Source organism: Volvox carteri (assembly GCF_000143455.1).
Source record: "Volvox carteri f. nagariensis unplaced genomic scaffold VOLCAscaffold_97, whole genome shotgun sequence".
NCBI classification, from domain to species: Eukaryota; Viridiplantae; Chlorophyta; class Chlorophyceae; order Chlamydomonadales; family Volvocaceae; genus Volvox; species Volvox carteri.
Genome location: NW_003307640.1, coordinates 266,505 through 272,345, shown reverse-complemented (window position 1 = coordinate 272,345; position 5,841 = coordinate 266,505).

Genomic DNA, 5,841 nt, shown 5'->3' with positions numbered 1-5,841 from the left:
GCATCAGGCGCCGTCGTACGCCGGACCAACTATGCATCATAACATTAACTAGTTGCTAGAAAGGCGGCAGGAATAGGAGCATCCATACGCGCACGCAATTAGAACCCCGCCGTGAGATGCGTCGGTGGCTGTGAGGCAGGTGGGACATGCCTGGGAGGCTGAAAGGGCTTCCGGACGCATAAATCGCACCAGGCGCCGTCGTACGCCGGACCAACGATGCATCATAACATTAACTAGTTGCTAGAAAGGCGGCAGGAATAGGAGCATCCATACGCGCACGCAGTTAGAACCCCGCCGTGAGATGCGTCGGTGGCTGTGAGGCAGGTGGGGACATGCCTGGGAGGCTGAAAGGGCTTCCGGACGCATAAATCGCACCAGGCGCCGTCGTACGCCGGACCAACGATGCATCATAACATTAACTAGTTGCTAGAAAGGCGGCAGGAATAGGAGCATCCATACGCGCACGCAGTTAGAACCCCGCCGTGAGATGCGTCGGTGGCTGTGAGGCAGGTGGGGACATGCCTGGGAGGCTGAAAGGGCTTCCGGACGCATAAATCGCACCAGGCGCCGTCGTACGCCGGACCAACGATGCATCATAACATTAACTAGTTGCTAGAAAGGCGGCAGGAATAGGAGCATCCATACGCGCACGCAGTTAGAACCCCGCCGTGAGATGCGTCGGTGGCTGTGAGGCAGGTGGGGACATGCCTGGGAGGCTGAAAGGGCTTCCGGACGCATAAATCGCACCAGGCGCCGTCGTACGCCGGACCAACGATGCATCATAACATTAACTAGTTGCTAGAAAGGCGGCAGGAATAGGAGCATCCTTACGCGCACGCAGTTAGAACCCCGCCGTGAGATGCGTCGGTGGCTGTGAGGCAGGTGGGGACATGCCTGGGAGGCTGAAAGGGCTTCCGGACGCATAAATCGCACCAGGCGCCGTCGTACGCCGGACCAACGATGCATCATAACATTAACTAGTTGCTAGAAAGGCGGCAGGAATAGGAGCATCCTTACGCGCACGCATTTAGAACCCCGCCGTGAGATGCGTCGGTGGCTGTGAGGCAGGTGGGACATGCCTGGGAGGCTGAAAGGGCTTCCGGACGCATAAATCGCACCAGGCGCCGTCGTACGCCGGACCAACGATGCATCATAACATTAACTAGTTGCTAGAAAGGCGGCAGGAATAGGAGCATCCTTACGCGCACGCATTTAGAACCCCGCCGTGAGATGCGTTGGTGGCTGTGAGGCAGGTGGGACATGCCTGGGAGGCTGAAAGGGCTTTCGGACGCATAAATCGCACCAGGCGCCGTCGTACGCCGGACCAACGATGCATCATAACATCAACTAGTTGCCAGAAAAGCGGCGGGGAACGCGTGTTCATCAGTCATGCTCGCTAGCCAACCATCATGGGGAAGGGATGTAAGACCGTCATCCTCTGGGATGGGTCGAACTACTCCCAGTGGCTCGGCGAGTTAGGCGATTTCCTCGCAACGTCCAAGTTGAAGTGCTACATCAACAACCCGTCGCCTCCGAGCCGCAACACCCAAGACGCCCTGGAGGAGGACGCACAGGCGCTCAGCTACCTGCGTCTGTCCTGTGAACTGCCCATCAAGCAGTTGCTCATGAATTGCCCAACCGGTCTCGCCGCCATGCAGCTCTTACAGCAACAGTTCCGTTCTGCATCCCAGGCCCGGCTGAGCCTGGTTGAGCCGCAGATGCAGCTGAACATGCGCGATGGGAAGACAACCGCTGACTTCATTTAGCGGGCAGAGCAGCTCCGTAGCGATATAATTGTGGCCGGCGGCCAGTGGGACGAGAGCACAGTGCACCACGCCATTCTCCATGGCCTGCCTCCGCAGTACGCCATCACCATCGAGTTCACGATGTATCAGCCCAACTTAACGCCCCCACAGCTCGTGCTCATGCTGCGGGAGAAGGACAACAACCTCAAGACCCAAGCAAGCAAGACCAGCCTGGTGGGAGCTGTCGGCCCTGGCCGTGCCACCAGTGGAGTCGGCAGCACCGCCAGTGCTGCAGGCGCCGTGGGGGCCGGCGACACCTGCCGCTACTGCGGACAGCCTGGTTACTACATCTGCGAGTGCCCCGTTAAGCAGGCGGATGAGTCCGTCAGCCTTCACCACAGCAACGCATTCGAGCAGCTGCACGCCGCCGGCAACATCAGTTGAGGCAGCCGCAACCGCCACTGTGACGGCGGCGGCAGGGACACTGGCAGCGGCAATGGTAGTAACAGCGGGGCCGATGGAACACTCGAATGCGGCCGTGCTCGATGCGGCAACAGCCACCGCAACGGTGGTGACACTGCAGGCGGCAGCAGTGGCAGCGGCTCGGACAGCAGCAGAAGCAGCTCACGCCAGAGCCGTGCCTCAGTGCTGGTCATCGATGGCAGTGGCAGCAGCTCACGAGTCATCCTCAACTCAGGCTCACCGTACCACCTCACGGGTGACCACTACCTGCTGCACAACCACGTCCCCGCCGGCGCGCCACGGCTGATCGAGTGGGGCAACAACCAGCTGGCCGATGTCATGGGAACAGTGCAGCTGCACCTGTGTACACGTGATGGACACAATGTCCGGCTTCACAACATGCTGCACGTCCCCAGCTCGGGCCTCATCCTAACATCTGTCAACCTTCTCGTGACATGCAGCTGCTCAGTCACATTCAGCACGGACAAGACGGGCTGCTGGTTCTCATGCATCGGCCTCCCTCACAACAGCCCGTCTATCACCGCATGGAATGAGCGTGGGAACTACACATGGACGTGGACCTGCAGGCGCCGACCGACGTCACCGTCAATGCCCTCGGCACCGTGGGCGACAGAGCCGGTGGGGGCCAGGCCGCAGTTAGAAGTGCTGGCGGAAGTGCCGCCGCTGTCCCCAGCGCCCGTGGTGGCAGCACCGCCGGCAGCCACACTGGTGGAGGCCAGCCGGACGGTGACAGCAACGGCAAAGGGCAACCAGGCAACGGCAGCCCCGGGGCCGCCGAATGCTCAGTCGCCGAACTTGCGGCAGCACAGCACCTGCACCGCCAGTACGGTCACCTCGGTTACCGCGTGCTGGAGCAACTGATCAGCAAGTAGCTGGTGCAGGGACCACAGGTCACTCCAGCAGCACTACACCAGGCGACGGAGACCGTCTGCGAGGCCTGTGTCACCATGAAGGCCACCGTAACCGCCCATCCCAGCCGCAGCAACCGGCCGCAGCATGCACTGGAGGTCGTACACTCTGACCTGTGCGGGCCCATGCCGACCATGGGCCGTGGGGGCGCACGCTACTTGCTGATGCTGCTGGACGGTGCCACCAGTCTGTCCGCCGTCCGCATGCTGGCAAGCAAGAGCCAAGTGGGTGAAGTGCTGCAGGACATGGTGACGCAGCTGGAGGCCCACCACCTGAACCATGCACGGGTGCACATGCTGCACAGCGACAAACGCGGTGAGTACATCGCCGAGCAACTGCGGCAGTGGCTGTGCCAGCACGGCACCGTGCACAACCACTCGGCATCATACACCGCGGACACACCGCTCCGCTCGTGGAGTGACTCAACCACATGCTCCTCGGCCGCGTGCGGACGATGCTGCACGACACAGCACTCCCGGGCAGCTACAGGCCGGAGGCTGTGCTCTACACCAACCTCCTGCACAATGTTTCCCCCTCTCAGGGCCGGGAGGCCACGCCGTGGGCAGCTTAACATGGCGTCCCCCCCGACGTCAGCCACCTCCACACCTTCAGCTGCCTGGCCTACGTCCGCATCCCACCCAGCCAGCAGGACAAACTCGGTCCTCGTGCAAAGGCGGAAACCTACCGCCGACCGGAGCACAGCACGGCCACCCACAGCATCCTCATTGAGGGCAAGGTGACCGTGAGCAGCGACGTCACCTTCAATGACGACCGCCACAGCCCGGTTCACAACGGGCGGGCACCCCCTTCGGCACTAGCCCCGCCTGCCCCGGCGGCAGCGACCCCATCGGTGGCTCTACACTGCCCACCAAGCTGCCGACCCCAGCGGCCACCCCACCCCCGGTGACCCCAACACCACCCCTCCACCCCAACACCCGCAGTCAACGGCAGTCCCTGCACACTCCCGCTGGCCCCGGTCAGTGACGGCCCCCGGCGGCGGGGGCGGAGCGGCAGCGGCGGCGGCGGAGAGTTGGGAAGTCCACCGCTGCTCAGGTGGTAGTGCTGACAGCGCGAAGTCTAACGTGCCCAATGGCAGTGGCGGCGGCGGAGTCAACAGTGCAGAGCACACTGCCAACGACATGCTGGTGACGGCGGACAACCTGCAAGTGGCTTCCTATCGACCCTTCCTTCAGTGGGCGTCCGTCAGCAACTGTTGAGTGATCCGTCGCGTCGGTGGCGGTGGGTCAGTCTGTTGGCGCTTTGCGTTTATTTTGTTCCCTCTTTTGCCTGCGTAGAGGTGGCGCGTCCGCCGCCCCTGCTGCTGGGGTGTCGTTCGGAGGTCTTTCGAGGCGTTTGGCTTCGGGAGTTTCGGTGTGCGCGCCTGTCTGGCAGCTCTCACGTCTTTGGCCCTCTTGTGGCTCGGCACGAAGCGCCGTGGTGGTTCAGTATTTCAACCGTTAGAGGGGGTATCTTCTCCTTTGGCATTTGTCTCTGACGCAATAACTTATGCGAGCTTGCGTTAAGTAAGAGGGTTAGTTGGGAGTTGGGAGTAAGTTGGGCGTAAGGCCCAGTGCTGCCCGTGTCCTCAGAGCAGTAATTCATTGCGCGCATTGCACTAATAAGATTATCTTGAATTTGTTGTTTAGCGCGTATGCATTGCTTATACTCACGCTGATCCTCCAATGACGACAGTGTAAGGTAAAGCCTAATGAATTAGCATCTTCATAACAAGAATCTGTCTTTCTCCTCTATAATGGCGCAGCATTCATTCGCAGGCAAGCAGGGGAAAGCAGGAAAAGGGGGACTAGACGGCACCGGCAGTAAGTGGCCATCATGCAGGTGCATACACTGACATTATGCCTTGTCATTTTACATTAACAGGACACGAGCAGGAGAATCGCAAGGAATAGGACAAGCGCAAGGATGGTGGTAAGGATATGAACAAGAGTCGGGCTCAAACGGGACGTGGCATGCCACGTAGCGGCCGTTCGGAGGTATGAAGCCTCTGGTTGCAAGACCATGGCTATTAACTAAATGCTTTTTATTGCCTTATTTTGAGGCACGTTATGCCGGTGTCACACCTACAGCCGTCATTGAACGTAACATGTTCACAACTATGTGTTCCTGCCTAAACAATGATTTGTTGTGATCCTTTCATATGCAGATATATGCCGTCGTTCGTGAAGATGACATCAGCGGAGGCGAGGATTGAGCGCTTTAATAAGAAGACAATAGTGGCTGTATTGTGGTACATTTACATGCGCTTAACATTTGTGTGTCCATTTTTTCTGACGTTAGACTGTTGGACCCTTTTCCATGGTAAGAGTTGCTGGCTGAGTTGCATCGGTCATGTTAGGATTTGCTATGAATTCGTACCTGTCATTCAGGGATAGTTCAAATGTATGAAGAAAGCAGTGAGTGCTGTGGTTCACAGCTGTGAACCTGCAGGTCATGTGCAACGGCGGTGCACTTTGCACATTGTACAGCTCGTGTACTGCTATTGTAAAGCTTTTGTATTGCACGGTTGGCCGTACAGTTCGCAGTCCCGCACGCAAGTCGCAGTCACTCGCGTAAAATTCAAATGGTAGCACATGCATTCGCAGGATTCGCAGTCGCGTATGCCATTCGCAATCCCTTGCGTTTGGCGATACGCTCGCGTTAAAAGTCACCTGGTCGCGTTTAGGGTAGCGTAAAACTCGCGAAT